Consider the following 23,537-nt stretch of genomic DNA (forward strand, 5'->3'; position numbering starts at 1 on the left):
ATTTCAGCTAAGTAGTTTTATCAACCTGTTACCTATCAGAAAATGTTGAGTCTGAGAACTTTTGTAGTCTCTCTATAGCTTTCAGTCCAACCTGGCAGTGTTTCTGCTGACATAAAATTCTCAAGTACCTTGTGGGCATGGATTTCATGGATTCACTCCATTAGACGAAAGGTTCATCTACAGATCATCTATGGATAATCTCGTCTCTATTTTTAGCTTCTGCTGAGATGGCTGAGAGACAACGCCCTTAAGCTTCCTAGGGCCCTCTGGTTTGATGAGAAGATCTCTGACCCTTAATCTCCTGCTACTGAGTACTCTGATCTTTTGATCTTTCAGAGTCTCAGTTAAAGGTTTCAGTGAAATGTTGCACAGCCACATCATTGGCTTTTCCTCATGCCATGCTTTCAAAAGCAATTTCTTAATTTTAGCATCATCTGCCATCTGGAAAAATTGAGAATTTCCTGAATCATCAAGTCCTGGTTCCTAAAGTCACAAACCATGAATGTCAGGGAGAATTCATAAAATTCATAGAAACTTAAAGCTGATTGTAAACCAACTATTCTCAACTGGTGGCCGTTTTGCCCTTCAGGGAATATTTAACAATGCCTGAATATATTTTTGTTCCTCACAACTCAGGGGAGGGAGGAGTGGGTGCCACTGACTTCTAATAGGTAGAGGCCAGGGATGCTAGTAAACATCCTGCAATGCACAAGGAAACTCCCTCCTCCCAACAAGGAATTAGCTGGCCCTGAATGTCAGTATTGCTGAAGTTGAGAAAGTTCAATAAAAACAAACTCCTTTATTTTAAAGGTGAAAGTACCTAGACCCAGAGAGGTAAATAATCAGCCCAAGTCACAAAGCTCTACTGTAGCAGAGTCAGAATTAGAACCCAACATCTGGTCTTCTTTCTGTTACACTAGCTTCTCACTGATTTTGTAAACATAGATGCCTCAATCAACACTTAGCAGATAGACAGGCCACTCCTTTTAAGTACATTTTTAAAGTGTTTTTCACCATTGGGAAATTGACTAAAAATACAATATTCCAAAAAATGATAATCATTTCTCAGTGAAGGAACAATCCTGGTGCAATTCTTCCTCCACTGTGTGTGCATTCAATTTAAAGAGAGAGATCTTGAGCCCTCGGTCTGCTTTTACATTCTCAGCCAGCTTCTTTCCTTACACTTTATTTTTATCAGGCTAGACAATCCACATCCATAATTATGGCTGCTTAAAATGTCAAACAGTTCCATGTCTTCAGATAAAACATAGATCCAGAAACTACAGAGCTCTTTTTTTTTTTTTTCCCACAGTCTGCTCTTCACCAAAGCGTATTTTCTCAAAAACTGAAAGGTTAAATGTTTCAACTTGGAAAATAATGACAAATGGATTTTGAATCCTCTCTTTGTTGTGTTATCCATGTCCCGTTTTATATGGAGTGTGTGGTTTTGTTTTGCTTTTTCCCCAGTGTACCCAATTGCACTTCAGTGGGTGTTTTGGCACTGAGTTTAAATTAATATATATATATATATATATATATATATATATATATTAAAAGAGACAAACTGTTAGTGATTAAGCCCTTTTCACCACAACTCTGGCTTTTTGAAAAATCCTGATATTTATAATCCAATAAAATGGATGGTATATCAGCCCTGAAGATTAGGCTATTTTAGATGTTGGATACAGCTGAAATATGCAATTTGCCCAACTCATAGGAAAATAATTAGATCTTAACTGGCTCAATTAGCATTACAATTTTTTTTTAAGTTTGTGTATCTTTTCCTCAACAATCAGAATGCTGTAGGGTGGAAAAACAGAGGACTGAACCCACTGTCCATTTCTCATTAGTGCACTGTAGTGGATGCTCTAAGGAGAGGCCCCTTCAGGAATAAAGGACTTATTCATCCACCTACTGGGAGCAGTGTTGGAAGATGACCCTCAGCCGTCAGCCCTCTGCCTTGCTAAGGGTAACAAGTCCTTCTAAGGTCAATCTGCCTCCATTGCCTGATCTACACAGTTGTAAAAACCCAGCCCCTTTGCTCAAATGTGGGACAAATCTGAAGAGCCATGCTTGTTCCTTCAGAGCTCTCCTAGAAGTTGGCTGAGATCTTCAATGGCACAGTTCAGCTTCTCCCATTGCCTGATTCTGCTTCCTTCCCTTCCATGCCATAGATGTCAATTCTAAGAACATTCCCTAAAAACACTACCTAAATGCTCAGTTCCCTCTAAGAGATTTCTTCCTGGGGAACCCAAGATGGAAAAGTACACTTAAGAATTAAGATTTGTCAGTACTGATCCCAATGCATCTTTGCAAGTCGTTCTGATAAAACAAATAATTTTGTCCCTCTGGCATATTTTTCAGTGATTGAACAAAACAAAAAGGCATCCAGTTTTCCTCCCCTACAAGCAGTGGATTGTGATTGCTCAGGGTCTGGAGTTGACTCCTCGGTGGTCCAGTGCCTCGGCTATACAACTAACCTTCTCCTAGCTATGATTTTCCAAGCTGTCACGGGAGTATAGAAATAGTGCCTACTTCACGGCCTTTGGGGGCTGATTAAGTGAGATAGGACACCTAAAGCATAGAGCGCAGAGGAAGTTCCCAGTAAATGTTTGCTCTGTTTTCTTGAATATCTTTTCCTACTTGGCAAGAGCTGATTCACACACTCTGCACATCAGTGGCCTCAATAACTATAAAGCAGAATATCTGCTACCATGCCATTGATATTATATGACATCCAACAGCATCCTTTGATAAAAAGATTTTTCCAGTAACAGACTACTTCCTCTCCAAGCATAATATTTGTCATTAAATTTTATAAGCTTGTCAATCATATTGTGACTGGAATAGTGTTTTGTTTTGTTTTTCTCCTCCTACAAGAAGGGAAATTCTGAGTGTTCTTTTCTTAGCCTTTAGAAATAAAATTTGTCCATTGAATGGTGGATAAATTATCGTTATTCTGAAAAGAATATTGGTAAATTTTCTAGTGCGTTGATCATACTTCAGAATGATTTGAAAATTTGTTGACTCTACGCCACTATTTCATGAAGTTTCATAGCAGACAGAGCACTGAAATCTTATGGGAAACCTGGAAGCGTGGCCCAACAAAATCAGATTTGCAGGCATCCATTGTTCTTATTTGCACTTTTCTTTTACAGCTTGTGAAAATTCATCACATTTAGAAATTCAGTTATCTCGGCACATGCAGAATCACATTCTATATTCACATCTAAGCCCTGTTCGCTGTTGATATTGATGTTATTGGAAGTTGTGGTATTTGCTTTACTATTTTCATCACTGTTTTCATGCTTCAGTTAACAACTTGTGAGCCACTGATCCATTTCCGTGAATCAAGAATATAACACCTTAGAGAAGTAAGAATGCAAAGTGGAAATCTAACAAATGTAAACAAAAATATGTAAATGAGGTGAGAATGAGTTTGTCAAGATAATCTCCGCCCTGTTTACTGAATGAACTCACAAGGAGAAGAGGGCCATCATTGTCTTTGTAGAACAAGCAGAGTCTTTCAGAATATAATCATTAATCGTACCTTTCAAATTCAGCCATATCTGTGAATAAATCATTTCTTTGCATTTCCTCTGAAACCGTCAAACTGTCTGCAGACCATGTGATGGACTGCTGGAGGCACGGAGACCAACAAACCACACTCTGAGGTGTATTTGTTCTACCCAGTGCTGCTTCTGTGCAACTCCCCGGGAGAAGGCACTGGGATCCATCTTGCCCAAAGTCAGGTGTTCAAGCACTGGACCAGGTTTGCTCTTTTGAGTTCTAGTTAAGACTCAACAGTCAGTTGAACTTCATTACTTGCCTTAGAAAAGTTCAGCTCTACACAAGACAGAACGTGGGGCATCAACCACTATTTGCATCAGTTAGTTTGGCTTGTTAAGTGGGTCAAAAACTTTTCCTTATGTTCCTGAGTTGTTCACAAAATAGATGCCATGAGAATTAGTATAAAATTTAGCTATACTTGAAGGGATCTGTCGGAAATTAGGGTTACCTGGGCTAATGCCTCGTGCACACCAGGGATTCTGAATTCTAACCCCTATTCTGCAAATCACTTATGATAGGGATTTTCACAGATGATTTAGCCTCTTTTAACTCTGTCTGCTCCTTCTTTATGAGAAAAGGAACAGAGGTAGCTTTCTGGTGAAAAAGCAGATGTCAAAAAGTAAAAATAGGACAGACTCACAGAAGGTCCTTTCTATGAAACTGAGATCCTGAGAATGCTCAAATAGGTTAATTTATTACTGCTTTAAATTCTAAAAATAACGGCCTAAACTCATGGCTATTGGAATGAAAGTTAATGCCGAAGTAAAAATATAGTTTCTCTCTTCCCTTCATCCCCTTGGTTCCTTCTTACTTTCATGCCTGGATGGAAGGGGAACTTTTAGCCTCTAAGCTATACCACACGAGAAGATCAAAGCTGGCAAGAGATTGGTTTGTGAATCTAATGGATGCTAGGAGCCTCTGATGATGGTGATCCCACATTAAAACTGAGGGATAGATACTTGTCACAACATGGATGAATCTGGAAGGCATTATGCTAAGTGAAATAAGTCAGTCACAGGAGGACAAATACTGCATGATTCCCCTTATATGGGCATCTGCAATAGTCGAAGGTATAGAAGTAGACAATGGAATGGTGGTTACCAGGGGTTAGAGGGAGGGGGAAATGGGAAGTTGTTGTTCAATGGGTAGAAAATTACAGTTCTACAAGAGGAGTAAGTTCCAGAGATCTGCTGTATAATATAGTGCCTATAGTTAACAATCAGATATTGTGTACTTAAACATTTGTTAAAAGGATAGATCTCATGTTAAGTATTCTTACCACAAAAACATAACACAAGGAAACTTTTGGAGGCGATGGATATGTTTACTACCTGGATTGTGGTGACAGTAACACAAGTATATAAATATGTCTAAACTCACCAAATTGTAAACACTAATGATATGTACTTTTTGTATATAAATTATACATCGATAAAGCTGGGAAAAAAAGCCAGGAGATGCAGACAGAAAGATGTTTTCTCTGGATCTAACCATGTAGGGCCCTGGAAAGTTGGATCAAGGGTACTGGCTGGGGGTGGGGTGGGTATGGGGGTCTGAGAAACAGAAAAGGGAAGTAGGAGGGAGACCAAGATAGAAGAGCTTCCAGGTTCCCCTGAGGGGAGGCCAGCTCTGTTTGGAGGGCAGGGAGAGCAGATGTGTGCGAGGGGTAACGGTGGACACTCCTTTGGACTGTGTGTTCACAATCAGGTAAGAGGGTTATGATCTTTCGAGAAAGAGAGCTGACAATGTAGTGCTCAGTGGTTGAGGGGCACAGTTCCTTTTATTAAGATGCACCGTGTCCTTGAGGAAGTACCATTTGGGGGGAGCTGATCTCCCCGTTTCTTTGCCCCACCCACCGTGGGTCAGTGGTCTGCTTTATGCCCTTCTTTCCCCCAGCATTTGTGTTCTGTTCCCAGCAGGTCCAGAGGAAGCTGCACTCCACTGGGGACAGCTCCTCAGCTCTCAGGGCACATAGATCAGAGCCCATGTTTGCCAAAGAGATTTTCACTTATGCCTTGAAGGTACCTTTTTTTTTTTTTTTTGGTGAGGAAGATTGGCCCTGAGCTAACATCCATGCCAATCTTCCTCTATTTTGTATGTGGGATGCTGCCACAGCATGGCTTGATGAGTAGTGTGTAGGTCCACACCCGAGATCTGCACCCGTGAACCCCAGGCCACCAAAGTGGAGTGAGTGAACTTAACCACTACGCCACAGGGCCAGCCCCCTCACCTTTTCTTTTAATTGAATGTTTCTGTATCAACACCGAGACATTTAAAAAAATAAAATTCTGTACCCAGGGTAAAAAATAAAATCTCCTGTCAAAGTAAATACTTAAAGCACATAACACAACTAAACGATGTTCAAACATTTTTTATTGTAAAGGCAGAAAAAATATCACTGTTTCTTTAGTAGAAGTCTAAAAAGAAAAATTCACTTTCCAGTTATATAAACTCATCCTTCAAGCCTCAATTTAAAAATTTGGAATAGGAATAACTATCTCTGTGTCACAAAAACCAGAACATAATTTTACGGTGAAGAATAGAAAAAGTAAAAGAGAAAATGACTTCTACCTCTATTTGTCTGTGTGTTTTTAAAAACAGTCATCACCCTGGTATGAACATGTCGTTATATCTGTGCAGATGACAAATTTCATTTTAGCTTCCTTATCTCGTCATATATTCACATAGTGTTAAGAAGTCATTGCTACTCTGACTTGATAGAGACAGCCATGAAAAATTCAAAATAATCATAAAAATCAAGGAACTGTGTTGTTGCAATATTTCTATCCTTGACAGGTGCCCTGCTGCTTCGAATGAGATCTCTAATGTGTGTTGTCTATGCCTCTAGCTGTCCCCGGTGCAAATAGCACATCTTCTAAACTCTCAAGCCGTGCTTTCCAGGGTAGACCGCAAATCACACCAGATCAGGGGCAGCGGAATCACCCCCCAACATCTCATTCACACATTCCTTTTGTTCCATTGTACATATAAGAAATTAACAAATTCCAAATAGTTTTAGAAATGCGCGGGCAGAAGAAGAGTAATGGAGCCAGTGGATGAAAGTTTTAATATGGAAATTTAAAAGTATCAGCTGAGGGCGGGCCACGATCCTGCTGATGCTGACTCGTGTGTGTGTGTGTGTGTGTGTGTGTGTGTGTGTGTTTGAGAGAGAGAGAGAAAGAGAGAGACAAAGACAGAGACAGACAGACAGAAAGCCAGAGGGAGAGAAGGGGTGTTGGTGGGGGCTACAAGCAACAGGAAACCATTTACAGAAACAGAAATAAGATCTGATCTAATTTGAAAGGATGCAAGAACTACCAGAAGGAGTCTATTAATTCGTCACCAGAGTCAGCTAGGAAAGGATTAAATAGAGGAAAATGTTCCAGGCTGACAGAAAATGTCCAAAGAAGCTGAGAAATGCAGAGAGATGTTCACTCACCTAGGAGAATATGGCCCCATGGGAAGTCAGAATCTGCTTGCAGAATAAGACAAGCTGAACCAAGAGAAAATGCTGGAGAGCCCACAAAGAATGGAATTTGTTTTGTGTCTGACCAGGAGAAAGAAAAGAGACCCGAGAAAATGGAAAGAGAACAAGGGCTAGAAGAGAGAGATGAGATTCTGGAGACAGCTCTGCCTGGGTTGAAGACACGGCTAGGAAGAAGTCAGGAAGTGAAACACTGGAAACTGAGGCAAGTTGAATTAATGAATGCCACCCACACTGCAATACATACCTACCAGTATATTGAATCCTGGAAAAATATGGCCTTCCCGCTAAGTCCTCTTTAACTATTAGTGTTGTTCTGAAAACCCACTAGGCTTGTAGGAGGCCAGAAAAAAGGAGAGAAGAGACGAAGTCAGTTCCCGTTCCAAATTCTCATAACTCTGAAAAGTGTTTCCAAATCTGGTTATTAGAGGAGAAACTTCTGAATCCTCAAGGGGTGGCTGTGAAAAACACCTAGCAGCAGAAAGGGGGGCTTTTTCTGTGTAGTCTCTGGGCCTGTTTAAACACCACCCCACTTGTGTGGCTCTATGAGTGGAATATTTTTTCTTCCACTATAGCAACTTTGGAAGGCTCCAGCAACTATAAGTCCAAACCAAAGTCTAATGGATGTGGGGATATTAGAAGCAGGATGAGAAAAAGAAATGGTGCATTTTCATCCAAACCACAGGTGCCAGACCATCGCCTGCAATTCATCAGCAAATAAACAAAGCCGCATCCTGTTTAGTATTCAGGGATCATGGGACTGTTATTTGATACTCACGGCCCAGTGACTCTGGTACATCATCTGTGTTAACACTACAGGTCTATTCCACACCATCTTGTAGGTGGGATGGGTCCATTTGGGCCAGAAGCCTTTGCTGTTTGGATGTCTTTCAAGACACAGCCTGCATTTTCGGTGCCCAAAATATTTCATCTTCTGTTCCCCCAGTCAGGTCAAGTCAATAAAGATGAGAATCACTTGACCAGTCATTCTCGCTGTCCAATTACTTAACCTAATTTATCTTCTTTAAATTTCACTTAATAACTGGTTCCTGGCTCTTCTACCCCTCTGCCCATCCCATCCCCTACTCTTGGTGTTTATACAATTAGTCAGTTTAGATAGACAGAATTTAAGGAATAGCTCAAAAACTGTTTTTGTTTTGGGTAACTGTTTTCCTTTAGAATAGACTTCTCCATTATATTAAAAAAATCACTTAATTTAGCTGTAATACTTTATGAATCTTTCCATAACACTAATTTAGTCACGTTCTTTTCAAAGGAGATACATCTAATATCTGTTCACGCAGAAATCTTTTGTGTAGAAATGCAGAGGAACATCCCTTGAATGTCCACTGTAATGTTATTTTCACTTGGAGTTTCCTAAAATTCTCTTTCCATCCACGAATAGATAGTGATGACTCCATAGATCATCTTTATGTCACCTGTCAGAAAAAAATTGAGTCTCCAGTGCTTTGTGGCTCCTTCAGAGTCTAGAGGCTACCAGGACAGAGCTTGTCTCTCAACTCACCAACTTTCTTTCTCCACAGCTCTTCCCTGCAAAATCTTACACTTGAGGGTTTTTATTTTAAAAGGAAAAACACCAGCTTTGCAAATGCTCCAGCATCAGTTTGGATAGCACTGTTCAAGCACATTAAGGAATGTGTTATAAAGTGGGAGACATATATCCTTTTAAGTGTGGAGTATAATGAGGTTTACTGATTAGTCTAACTCACTGAGGCAAATCACTACAGTTTTAAAGGTCTACTGTTCAGTGCACTGTAATTAAATTAAAGTTAAAATACTGTAATTATTTAGAACCAGGATACCAGTTTTTTACTGACTTCGTGAACTTGTAGGCTCCAATGAATGCAGAGATAAAGCAGCATAACACAGTTGGCTGTATATTGTCTTGTCTGTCTTATATTTGGAAATAAATTACTCAAGAGTTCAGAGGTTAATAAGAAACGCAAGAACTATCCTCTGTATAATAGTAGCTTTATGTTGGCTGAATTTAAACGCAAATGGAGAGCATTAATTTGATTATTTACATACAGACATGCAAACTTAAATACACACACGTACACCTGATGTCATACTCAAGCAGTATCCTCGCCTTTACTGAGGGCCTTTTGAGTGACAGGAACTGTGCTTTGCACACACTATCTCCTGTAAAACACAGAAGCATCCTGTAAGACAGGTATTATTAGGTTCACTTTAGAGATGATATAATCTCAACTTGGGTAACTCGAAGACGATGGAAACATCTTGCCTCATCATCACTCCCATTCCTCCCCAATCTAGTTTTTCACATTGTTCTTAACCTTGGTGAATGGCCCCATTCTCTGTTCAGCTGCAGAAGCCAGAAACCTGGGAATTTTCCTTGACTCCTTCTTCTCCCTAACCCCCATGTTCAATTCATTATTCAGTCTTATCAATTTTTATCTCTCATACATCTTTCAAGTCCTTCTCTTAACTCGGTCACTCACGTTACAAAACTGGATCAAACTGCTATCACACCTCATCTGGACGGTGGCAACAGTCTTGAACTCGTCTTCCAGAATTAATCTTCTCCACTTGAAGTTCTTAAAGCAAATCTGATCATGCTACTTCCCTACTTAAAACGCATCCATGGATTTCCACAGCTCTTATTGAAAAAAATATTTAATGTAGCCCACAAAATCCAATATGATTTGCCCTCTCTGTCTCTTCAGGCTCATATTGTACCTCTCTACCTCTTCCCAGTCTTTTAGCCACACTGACTTCCCTCTGCTTCATGAACAAATACTCTGTGCTCTGACCTACCTCTGGACCTTTGCACATCCTGCTCCCTATGGCTGACCTGACCACTCTTCCTCCATCCCCTTTGCCTAATTAATACCTACAAATACCATCTTCCCTTTATTGTTACTTCCTCAGAGAAGCTTCCCTTGATCCCACCCTAGGACAGGTCCCCTGTTATATGCTTTCATAGCATCCTCTCTCTTTCCTTCATAGCAATTAGCATTGTTCATGAATATATATTTATACGTGTGGTTCTTTGATTATTATTTGTCACTCTCATTTGATTACAAATTCCTTGAGGGTAGGAACCTTGTCTTTTTGCATTCCACTAAAACCCCAGCTCTTAGCAAAATGCCATGGTTAGCAAATATTATGCCAAATATTTGACTCTTACTCTGACTTCTCTTTATTTGAATAGCCTCTCTAATTACTGAATACAGAAAGGAACAGATCACTTTGAAGAAAGACTAGAGGAAAACAGCTAGGATATCAGTATACAAAGTAGAAGTGGTTTCCTATTTGATGTATCTTGATGGTCAGGAAAAAAAAGTGTCATTGACAAGTCATGATGCCTGGAATTTCCACAATTAGAAACTCTCCTTTGAATCAAGTCATATTTTCTAGAAACTCAAATCAGGTGGAAAAATTTGTCGCTTTGATTAGAACCATTAGTGTAGATGAATCCAACCAGCAGGCAGCAGAAAGCAGATTCTCAGAGAGAAGAAAGCAGAAAACTGGTTCAGAGAAAGATCATTTTGATCCAGGAAAAAGGGTTTGAAACTCATTGGAAGTGTCAAAGCTTGAGATGATAATACTTGTGTAAGATGGAGGCAAGTACCAAAGCATGCCCAGACAGGTAGGAGTCAAGCTCCCCATAAGATGAGCATTCATACTCATAGTTGTGTAAATGTACAAAACTGAATCATCTGTGGTCCCAGCACTACCTTGGGTGCCATTCAAAGATACATCAGTTCAACATCCAAAATAATTAGAAAGCATTTAACCTACTCCAATAACTTTTTAAACCGTCATAGCAAAAGCACACATAATGTAAAACAAAACTTAAAAATCCTTATTCCCATCTCTCTCACTCTCCATTTCATTCACATGCCACATCTGCACCAATACCCCCACCCCACAACTCCAAGCTCCCCCACGTTCTGTCAAATGCAGCTCTTGGAGCCTTTCTTGTCTCTTACCCCTCTCCTCTCTGGCTCAGATTTTTATCATGTAGATAAATTTATCTGAGATCTCTGGCCACTGTTTGCCCCTTCAAACACCGGGAGCTGACGCAGCCAAATGAAATGTCACTTCTTTGGAGTAAGAGAGCAGGGAAAGGCTGAAAATATTTATAATTTAATAATATACCATCAAAAATTGCTATTATTGTCCCCATTGCTGTTGAAAACTATGCAATTTTATACTTCAGCAAAGTAAATAAAACCCTAATTTCTGTTTCATAATTTATGAGGTAGATTTCATGCACTCTCATGCTGTGGAGAGCTATGGTTTGCCCCTTCTTTGGGGCATTGGAAGATGGGGGTGGGGGGTGCTGACCTCCTGGTGCCCTTTCACCACGTACTGTTTGGATGAGGTGTGTCTGAGGAGGACATTATATTGAAGAACTCTGGGAGTGAGAAAGCAACAGGAGGTATTAGGCACCAAGATAAGAAGTCACAGAAAATGACCAAAGACAGGAGGATGGTGGGTAGAAAGAATAATGCTAAAGGCAACCCATTCAAGTTGGCATTTTGCTTCATCTAGGCCCTGGTGTAGAGGTATCAGAGAGGAAGCTCTATGAGCCACCAGCAATTAATACAGTCCAGGAAAATTGCCTTGGGATAATTAATCCAAAATTGGGGGTGCAAAATATTTTTCACCATCAATATACACAGATGAGCCATATAGCTTCAGTAATGAGAGATGGCCCCTTGATGCAGTTTCCTCCAATGGTCTGGTTAGCTCTGAAGAGAAACTCTCCCAGTGGTGTAGATTTCAAAGTGTGGCATGCTTTCTGCAGTGAGCACAGTTAACAATTTTCTCATTTGATACTTAATGAGATTTTTCAAACTAATTGCAGGCTTGCAAAACTTTTTGAAAGAAGACAGGATCAACATTAAGAAAATAAACCATAGGAATGATGCCATGCTGGGGAGAATTAAATATGATACCTTTGGTCCCAGGAATCTGGTCTTAAATAGGATGGTAACCAAAGTATGTTTCATCAAAGTAATTAAAAAAGAGTTTCAATACAGAAATGGTAGATCCTAACAGAGTTTCAAAATTCTGCACTCCTTGCAGACAGATCTGGCCATTACAAAGACCAGTCAACTGCAAACCACATTGCTACATTTTAATTTAAATTTCCAGTGAAATTTATAATAAAATACATATGAGGTGGTCTCCATTAGAGTCATGAATTTTTATTACCCAAAAAATCCTATGAAATATATGCTAGGAGTTCTCTAGTTTAATTATAAACTGTTCCACCATCTACATAACCATAATGATTTTTGACATGATGCTATTCTCGTGCAATATATTTGAAATAAATAGCATATGTAATCCCATTTCATTCCAAACTCTCACATTAAAAGATAAAAATGATGCTATTCGTTTTAACTTCCTGCCTTATTCTTCAAATTATTTTTCAAAGAGAAAGAGAAAGAAAAAAGAGAAAAATGAAGGGAATGAAACCTTCTAACAGTCTGAGATTATATTTAACAGCTTCTGAGAGGCCATCACAGCACATCTCTGTAACCTAGTAGGGAGACTCCACGTGGAGGATTGTACAATCAATTGTTTTTGTTCTTTACTAGGATGCATATGCCAAAAGATAAACTGTTTGGGTTCAAAGGGCAGTGAATTCATTAAAAGAAGTTCCTAATAAAAGTAATTCAATCTTTGTATTTAGCTTTTAATACAAAAAAATTAATTAACATTTGCATTATGAGACCCGACCTCCCCAGGGAAATAAAATCAATTCTCCCAATAGAGGAAGGATTCTGCAGAAGACATAATTTCTTATTGTGGTGCTAATCAATCATGTCAGTGGTGCAGGGGAACTGTAAATGATGTGCAAAACTATTAAACTCTAGGCTCTTTAAAAGCCAGTTGTCAACACCATGGTGTATAAATATATACTTATAGTGGGAATTGTTTAATTATAATATTGATTAAATTATTGCAGTTCCTGGCATAATACAGGATGATAGTGTGCTATCTGGAAGGAATACAAGACAACTGAAAACACATCTATAGTTTTGCAAATGCAATTTCACAAGAAAATTGTCTTAATTATGGCAGTATGATTCATACCTCTACTGTAAAGGCTGCATTACTGAGGAAAAATAAAGGTTTTTTTGGTTGAGGACTATAACTCAAGAAGAAAGAGTCTAGATGATTTGAGGCCATTTTTAAACCATTATTTTATTTTTGGTCTTCTGACACATTCCTATTTTTAATGTGTCCCTGATTATTTTTCTTATTGAGGTAAAATTCACACTACATAAAATTCACCATTTTAACCATTTTAAAATATAAAATTCAGTGACTTCCAGTACATTCACAGTGTTCTGCAACCATCCCCACTATCTAATCCCAGAACATTTTCATCACCTCTAAAAGATGCTCTATACCCACCTCTAAGAGATGCTCTGTCACTCCTCATAAATGGAATCCCACAATATGTGGCATTTTGTGTCTTGTCTTCTTTCATTTTGAATAATGTTTTCAAGTTTCATCCATGTTGTAGCATATATCAGTATTTCATCCCTTTTTATGGCTGAATAATATTTCATGGTATAGATATACCACATTTGTTTATCCGTTCTTCAATTGATAGACATTTGGGTTGTTTCTACTTTCTGTTATTATGAATTATGCTGCTATAAACATTCACATACAAGTTTTTGCTTGAACACTGTTTTCAGTTCTCTTTCATATATACCTAAGAGTAGAATTGTTGGTCATAAGGCAAGTCTGTATTTATCATTTTGAGGAACTACCGAGCTATTTTCCACAGTGGCTATAACATTTTACATTCCCATCAGCAATGTATGAGAGTTCCAGTTTCTCTACATCCTTGCCAACGCTTGTTATTTTCTTTTCCTTTTTTTTTCATTCTTATAACCTTCCTAATGGGTATGGAGTGGTATCTCGTTGTAATTTTGATTTACATTTCCCTAGTGACTAATGGTGTTGCGTATCTTTTTAATACGATTACTTTTATATATTTTTTATATCTTTATATATCTTCTTTGGTGAAATATCTATTCAAGTCCTTTGCCCATTTTTAATTGATTTTTTTGTTTTTGGTCTTTTTGTTGTTCAGTTGCATAGGTTCTTTTCATATTCTGAATTTAGGTCCTTATCAGATTTATGATTTACAAATATTTTCTCCCATTTTGTAGGTTGTCTTTTCACTTTCTTGGTAGTGTCCTTTAATGCACAAGAGCTTTAAATTTTGATGAAGTCAAATTTATCTATTTTTTCCTTTGTTGCTTGTGCTTTGGTTGTCATATGTAGGAAACAAATCCAAGGTCTTGAACAATTACACCTATGCTTTCTTCTAAGGATTTTATACTTTTAGCTCTTACGTTTAGATCCGTGATCCATTTTGAGATAATTTTTGTATATGGTGCAAGTTAAGAGTCTAGCTTCATTCTTTTGCATGTGGGTATCAAGTTGTCCTAGCACCATTTGTTGAAGAGACGATTCTTTCCCCACCGAACAACCTTGGTAACCTTGTCAAAAACAAATTAACTGTAGACATACAGATTCATTTCTGGACTTTCTTTTTTCTTAATTTTTATTTTTTGCGAGGAAGATCAGCCCTGAGCTAACATCCATGCTAATCCTCCTCTTTTTGCTGAAGAAGACTGGCTCTGAGCTAACATCTATTGCCAATCCTCCTCCTTTTTTTACTCCCCAAAGCCCCAGTAGATAGTTGCACGTCCTTCTAGTTGCTGTATGTGGGACGCGGCCTCAGCATGGCCAGAGAAGCGATGTGTCGGTGCATGCCCGGGATCCGAACTCGGGCCGCCAGTAGCGGAGTGCATGCACTTAACCACTAAGCCCCGGGACCGGCTCTCTGGACTTTCAATTTTATTCCATTGATCTATATGTCTACCCTTATACCAGCACCACATTGTTTTGATTATTATAGCTTGTAGTAGGTTTTGAAATCAGTGTGTCCTCCAACTTTATTCTTCTTTTTAAAGATTATTTTGGCTGTTTAGGGTCCCTTGCAATGCCATATGAATTTTAGGATCAGTTTTTCCATTTTTCTATAAAAGGCCTTTGGGATTTGGGTAAAGATTGCATTGACTGTAGATTCTTTTAAAGAACACCTTAACATCTTGACAGTATTAAATCTTTCCATCCATGAACAAGATATGTCTTTCCATTTATTTAGCTCTTTAATTCTTTCAATAGTGTTTTTTTAGTTTTCAGTATACAAGGCTTGCATCTCCTTGGTTAAATTTAATCCCAAGTATTTTATTCATTTTGATGCTATTGTAAATGGAATGATTTTCTTGATTTCATTTTCAGATTTTTTATTGTTAGTGTATAGAAATGCTACTGATTTTTGTATGTTGGTCTTAGAAATACTACTGATTTTGTATGTTGGTCTTGTAGAAGCTTGAAAATTTGATGAATTTGTTTATTAGCTCTAATAGTTTTTTTATGGATTCTTAGGATTTTGTCCATATAAGATCATGTCATTTGCCAATAGTTGCAATTTTACTTCTTCTTTTCCAATTTGATGTCTTTTATCTCTTTTTCTTGCCTATTTCCCTGGCTACAACTTCCAGCGCAATGTTGAATAGAAGTGGCTAGAGTGAACATCCTTATCTTGTTCCTGATCTTAGGAATCTTTCACCATTAAGTATGATGTTGTCTGTAGGTTTTTCATAAACACCCATTACCAAGTTGAGGAAATTCCCTTCTATTCCTCTTTTGTTGTGTATTCTTATCATTAAAGAGTCTTGGATTTTGTTGATTTCTTTTTCTGCCTGGATTGAGATAATCATATTTTTTTTTATTCTTCATTCTATTACATTAATTTTTCTATGCTGAACCACCCTTGCATGACTGGGATAATAGTACTTAGTAATGGTGTAGAATCTTTTGAATATGTTGCTGGATTTATTTTACTGCTATTTTGTTAAGAATTTTGCATCAATATTCATAAGGGACATTGGTCTGTAATATCCTTTTCTTGTGACGTCTTTGTCTGGCTTTGGTATCAGAATAACACTGGTCTCACAGAATGGGTATTTTTTAACTAAGGTATGTACATCGTTTTTTTAGACATACTGCTATTGCACAGTTAATAGACTACAGTATAGTGTAAACATTACTTTTATATGCATTAGGAAACCAAAAAATTTGCATGACTTGCTTTATTGTGATATTCACTTTATTGCAGTGGTCTGGACCCAAACCTGCAATATCTCCAAGGTATGCCTATATGTCTGTTAGGGCTGGTGAGTTTACAATGGTTTCAAGTCTTCTATTTCCTTGTTTATCTTTTTGTCTAGTTATTCTATCTGTTATGGAAAGTAGGGTGTTGAAGTCTCCAACTACTACTGTTGAACTTTATATTTTCCCTTGAATTCTTTTAGTTTTTGCTTCATGTATTTTGGGGATCCTGTTGTTAGGTGCATGGATACTTATAGATATTGTAACTATTGTTTTATCTTCTTGGTGGATTGACCTTTTTATTATTATATAATGTCCTTCTTTATCTCTTTTAACAATTTTTGTTTTAAAGTCTATTTTATCTGATATTAATACAGTCATTCTAGCCCTCTTTTGATTACTACTTGCATGGAATCAGTGTTTCCATCCTTTCACTTTCAACTTTTCTAGAGTTGCTTGTAGACAACATATAGTTGGATCAGCTGTTTTTTTTTTTAATTCATCTGTCAATCTCTGCCTTTAATTGGAGAGTTTAATCTATTCACATGTAATATAATTACTGATAAGAAAGGACATCTGTCATTTTGCTGTGTGTTTTCCATATGTCATATCTTTTGTTTTCTGAATTCCTTTTTTATGTTAGATAAATGTTTTCTAGTATACCATTTCGATTCCCTTCTCAAATATTTTATTGTACACTTTTTAGTTATTTTCTATATTTAGTTATATTTCATATATTTAATTATATTTTCTTAGTGATTGCTCCAGAGATTGCAATTAATATCTTAATTTGTACAATCTACTTTGAATTAATACCAACTTAGTTTCAATAGTATATAAAACCTTTGCTTCTACATAGCTCCATGACACACTCTTTATGTTATTATTGTCACAAATTACATCTTTATACCTGTGTTGCTATCAACATAGATTTATAATTATTGTTTTATGTAGTTATTTTTTAAATCAAATAGGAAAAAAAGTTACTAATCAGAAACACCTTAATACTAACTTTTATTTGTACGTATGTAATTACTGGCTTTCTTTATTTCTTCATGCCAATTTAAGTTATTCCCTAGTGTCCTATCATTTCAGCCTGAAGGACAACCTTTAGCATTTCTTGCAGAGCAGGTCTACTAGAAACAAACTCTCTATTTTTATTCATCAGGGAGTGTCTTAATATCTCCATTTTTCAGGGATAATTTTGCCAAATATAGAATTTTTACTTAATAGTTATTTTTTCTTTTGATATTTTGAATATGTCTTTTCACTGCCTTCTGGCTTCCATGATTTTTGATGAGAAATCAGCTGTTGCTCTTATTGAGAATCAGTCGTACATGACAAGTCACTTCTTTCTTGCTGTTTTCAGGATTCTCTCTTTGTCTTTGGCTCTCAGCAGTTTGATTATAATGTGTTTCAACGTGTATGTCTTTTGAGTTTAGCTTATTTAGGGTTCATTGAGCTTCTTGGATGTGTAGATTCTTGTCTTTCATTAAATTTTGGAAGTTTTCAACTATTATTCAAATATTATTATTTTTTTCTGGCTCTTTCTCTTTCTTTTCTTCTTGTTGGACTGATATTATACCTATGTTAGCAAGCTTGATAGTGTCCCATAGGTATCTTAGATTCTGTTTATTTTTTTTAATTCTTTTCCCTTCTTCTCCTCAGATTGGGTCATTTCAATTGACCTGGGTTCAAGTTTGCTGATTCTTTCTTCTCCCTGCTCAAATCTGTTGTTAACTAATCCCTCTAATGAGTTTTTCATTTCAGTTATCTTTTCAACTCCAGAATTTCTATCTTGTTCCATTTTATAATTTCTGTTTATTGATATTCTCTTTTTGGTGAAACATCATTCTCAACCCTCTGTTAATTCTTTGTATATGGTTGTCTTTAGCTCTTAGAGCATATTTAAAATAGTTGATTTAAAATCTTTGTCTACTAAGCACAATGTCTAGGCTTCCTCAGAGTATAGTTTCTATGAATTTTTATTTCTCCAGTGTATGAGCTATAGCTTTTTGTTTCTTTAAATGCCTCATAGCCTTTTTGAAAACTGGATATTTTGAGCATTATAATGTGGCAATTCTTGAAATCAGATTCTTTCCCCTCCCAAGACTTTGATGTTGCTGTTTGTTGTGGCTGCTATTGTTTGTTTGTTTTCTGAGCTAATTTTGTAAAATCTGTATTCTTTGTATTTGTAGCCATTGATGTCTCTATTTGGTTAGCTTAGTGGTCAGCTAGTGATTTGACAGATATTTTCTTAAATACCTAGAACCCACCCACCCAATTATTCCAATTTTTGCAGATAAACTGTGTGTGTTTATGTGTGTGTGTGTGTGTGTGTGTGTGTGTGTGTGTGTCTGTGTGTATGTGCTGGGGCACACCTTCAATACTCAGCTGGGAAGTTTATATTCTACCTTAACTTTCACTTCCTGCTTGTATAGAGCCTGAAGTTCAGCCAAGGTGAGAGTTATGGGCTTTCTCAGATGTTTTCTGAGTATGCACCCTGTCCTGTATGCATCTGGCCTTGCAGATTTCCCAGAATATATGGGAGCTTTTCTAAGTCCTTTTTCTCCAAAGCATATCACTCCCCAGCGTTTCTTCTCATGCTCTTCAGTGTGTATATTATTTGCTTCAACCATTATCTCTTGCCCCAATTGGCAGCAGCTAATACAGTTGCCTTTAAATTTTTCTGACAAGTGTCCCCATGTAGCCATCTCTCCACTGTGGGAGAGCTCTGAGTTAGGTGAAATAAAGGCAAGCCCTTGGAGCTAGTCCTTCAGGGAGCCACCAGACAGGTCAAAACCCACAACTACAATTCTTTGGTAATAGATCTGCTCTATTTCAGCCAGCATCAGGAACCCACACCAGAAATGCAGCTTGCCATCTTCAAGATCATTCCTGGGCTAGGGATGGGGGATGGGTCAAAGGTAAGTTAAAACATCACAAAACTCTTCTATTGAGATTTAGACACTTTTTCCATGAGCAAGTGTTTGTCTCATTGCTGTAAATCTTTGGCTAGTTACCAGAGTTCAGATAAAGTTGATTCTGACAATTTTTTTCTGGTTTATTTACTGTTTTTTGTGGAAGGAGAGGGCCTTGGAGTTCTCTACTCCACCATTTTTACAGATATTACCTAGAGCATTCTCTTTTATATCACAAAAATACCTGTGATAGAATTCAACAAGAAACTACATTTTTTAACATTGTAGCTCATAAAACAGTGAGTGACATCTAATTTTGGTATTTTGTCATATTGCTTAGAGCTGACATTATATATGGTTGTAAGTCATTTGTAGGGTAGTAAAGTTTGCAGGTGATATAGAGGCATGAGAAACATGTACCCAAGTGTATCAATTGATTTGCCCCATGTTAAAATTTTCTAGTTCCGTGAACTCCATATTTATTGTTCAAAATTCTGAATTTTAAAAAGAGAGCAAGAAGCTATGACCCAATTTGGTGCACATATTAGTCCATTTCCATTTCATATCCGTACATGTTTGATTTGTTTTTGTTTTCTTACTGAATGCTTCAGTAGCAAACCTCTCAAATGGAGTTATAAACACGAGGGATACTTTTTTCAAGATAGAGAAAGAAAAGAAGAAGAAGAGGTAAGATAAGAAGCACATGAGGTTCTTTATCAAATTGGAGCAAACAAGATTTAGACGTTCAATAAAAATCCAACTCCCTTTGATAATATCAATCCCACTTGCCCATTTATTCCTCATACTGCCTAACCATGTGTCTGCAACCAAATATGTACTCAATACATATTTTTCAGATTAATATTATCATTGCAAATGATGGGAATGTTGACTTCATAGTCTATAAGGTAGTTTATTCCCCTTCTGGACATGGACAGAACAATATCAAGATTATCTTCTGCATGTCCTGGAATATTATCACAAATCCTGCAAATTAAAGACAATAACAACTCCTTGACTATGTGAACCAAAGGTGAGTTTCTCTCATTTAATGACTTCTGTTTTCTTTATGAAGTGGAAAGTATCATTTGTGAGAGTGAGATAGATGAGGATGCCTTTGAAGGTTCGTGTCAGATACTGCTCTCTGCACATGACACTTAATAATCACAACACATCATGAGGCAATTGCTCTATATCCCCATTATACAGATAAGGAAATGGAGTCACAGAAAAACAATGTTGAATAACTTGCCCTGGATCTTACTTCTGGTAGGTGGTGAACTGGGATTTGAATCTAATCAGTCTGATCCCAGCGTTTGTGTCCTTAACTACCACATTAACCCTCTTGAGTTGTTTGTGGCTATGAATTTACGGACATAGATCTTTGAAGCTGTGTAGATCTTTTCCCCCAATGCCCTTCAGTCCAGGTATGGGCATTGATAATATGGAGTTCCAGATTTGGATTTTTGACAGACAGATGCATTAGAAAAATCAGAGGGTGAGGGAGTAAGATGAGTAATAAGAGAATGATTAAAGTGATGGACCCTAGACACTCAGTAAGGAAGGAAGAACAGGCAGGAGGTAATTAGGTAGTGGCGAAAGAGAATTTGGGATTTTGGAGGTCTCAATATTATTGAGGTCTCAAGAGCAGGGGCTGAGGGAATAGCTAAGTGAGAGAGCATTTAGAATAGGAGATAGTGGTCAAAGAGTAGGATCTTTTAGTGCAAGGTCTCACATGTGTTACATTTTGGAGAGATCATAAGTTTTGGCCCTACATGTGGAAGGCTGAAGAGAAAGGGAGGTGACGGTCAAGTGGAAAGAATTTCATAACTTGAGAGCCTCAACTATTAAGTTGGATGTTCATGTGGATGTTTGAAAAAATTAAAAAGATAGTGGAATCTGGGGAAGTGAAGGTCTTTGAACAGCTTAGGGTCAAGCCTTGAACTCATTCACAGTCTATCTGGTCATCACCCTTATTTTCCAGTCATCCTACAGGCTTGCCCTCGTTTTTGTGGCTTACTTAGAAGAGGTAACATGAAATTATTAGTCACAATATTCTTGCAGTTGGGTTTCTGTGATCTCAAGGAGTCTCATTTTTGAGCACTCCAATTCAAGGAGAAGAAAAGAGATACACAGATTGTTTATTCACAGCATATTCTTACTTCCAAATATTTTATTTCTGAGCTTGTCACTTAGGAAGGTTCTGAAATAAAGAAGAGGGATATGAGGACTGTAAGGGTTTTGTTCACAATTTCATTACAATTTGTTTGTTTGTTTTCTCTCTGCCCAGATTCAGATTTCTCCATAGCAAGAAGTTTAGTAAGGAAAGCGCCCTTTGAAGATCTTCCTGTGCCCTTCAGCCCAGCCCAGCATGCATTATTTACCTAAAAGTCTATGCCATTAGCCACAGCCCTCTCAGTCAATTCCAGTGGTTTGTCTTTCCCATAATTGTAAGGAACCAGCTCTGTGCCCTCCCTAGCATAGAGAGAAAGGAACTTGCCCTGTCCAATCTCAGTTCACATGAAACCATGACTGGCTGCTTGAGAAATCTCCTGTCCTGGGATAAAGGTTAGTTCAGCCAGTCTAAATGCAAGAGCTTGGCAAACATTTTCTGAAGTACTGACACTACTAACTCTCTGCCTTGCTCCATCATACCCTCCCTTGGAAACTTATCCAAGAATTCATACAGACCATGTGTGAGCTAGCAAGCCCTAAGGGGACTGGCAAGCCCCCGCAGCCACACACAAAGATGACAGGAACCAGCTGACAAGCAGGATGCACATGTGCTCAAGAGACGAGAACCATAAGGTAAGAGCGAAGGAGGTGAGCATTACTCATCGCTCTGAGCCAAGATGACAAAACAGTTGGGCCCAGAGTGACGTGGAAGTAAATGAGCCAAGTCTCTGCAGCCCATGACTAGTCCCCAACATCCTCATGCGACCTCCTCACTCATTACTGATTATCATCCTTACACAGCCTGACTGGCGGCACGAGCTTTCAACAACTCTGGACTCCTCATCCCATCATCCCTGGGACACCTAGGAAATTTCCTGCGAAGAAATTCACAACTATTTTATCACTTATCAGTTTATCTACCTTTGGGTAGTAAACTTATATAAAATTGGTATCCTTCCTTCTACTTTTTAAATTTTCTATTTTTTTATAATAGGCATACATATTATACAAGAAATATAAGCATATTTAAACCTTATTTCCCTTAGCTTAAAGCTAGGTCCTTTTATCATTTTATCAATAAGGTAGGGCAGACTTGAAAACTCTTTCTAGCAACTCCTGACCCAGGATTTCTGGCCAAAAGGGGGCAGAGTTTCCACAACGGCTCTTCGCTTTATTGAAGTAGTGTCCCCAGAGAGGAGCCCCTCAGTGAATGCTGGAATGTTCTTGGCACAGAAGAGGAACGTGAAAGAGAGTGTATCACCTTTTAGAAAAATCTTATAGAATTCTTTGAAATAGTTAGACATCTTGCCTTTTAAGGAAGATAAAAATCTATGTGTAAACTAAACTAAATGAGATTCTCCTCCCCACCCACCTCCATTAAAATCATCTTCTCTCACTAGCCAGCAATACTCAGGCCCAACTGTGAAACTCGTGCATTAGGGAGCCAGCTTTGCTTTGTCAGTTTATGCCATTGGTTTATATAAGACTTGACCTTGTATCTACAGCTCTGGAAAGGAAACATTTTTATCTTCATATAGTGGTTTGAGGAAGAGGAGAAGATGAAAAAGAGCTAGAAATAAAGTTTGGGTAGTCAAATATTTAAAGTGAAAAAAAAAAAAGCACTCATTCAAAATACATTCAAACTTCCTAAATCTAAAGCACTCTGAATGCAATTCATGTTCAATTCCCATTTAAATAATATACAACCTGACCCCACCCTACCCACCCCCCCAGAAATGGGATGTGAGGACGAGCTGCAGGTGTGCATAGTGGGTGTATAAACCATTAGATATGGAAACGTCGAATAAATTTTAGTAGAAAGAAACCTCTGCAGATTAGAAATGCACCCTTTTTATTAATTGAGTAGAACTTTATAATCATCCTCCTTATCTCTGTCACAAGGGAGCTGTTTCTCGCTAAAGTAGGACAAATTTACATAAATTAAAATCTTGCTCTGTTAAGTTTCAAGTGTCAGAGGGAAAGAATGGGAGATCTATTAATAATCTATAATGATTATGTATCTACGGTGAGCTGGCGCTGTGGTTTTGGTTTAAGAACGTATCTAGCTTTATTTTTGCCATATTCTCTGAGTTGAGAACACTGAGGTTCAGAGGTCAAATGACTCGCCCAAGATCATACAGCTGCTTAAGAAACACACTCAAATTCAAGATCTGTTTGAGTCC

Source organism: Diceros bicornis, chromosome 37, assembly GCF_020826845.1.
Source record: "Diceros bicornis minor isolate mBicDic1 chromosome 37, mDicBic1.mat.cur, whole genome shotgun sequence".
Classification (NCBI taxonomy): Eukaryota; Metazoa; Chordata; class Mammalia; order Perissodactyla; family Rhinocerotidae; genus Diceros; species Diceros bicornis.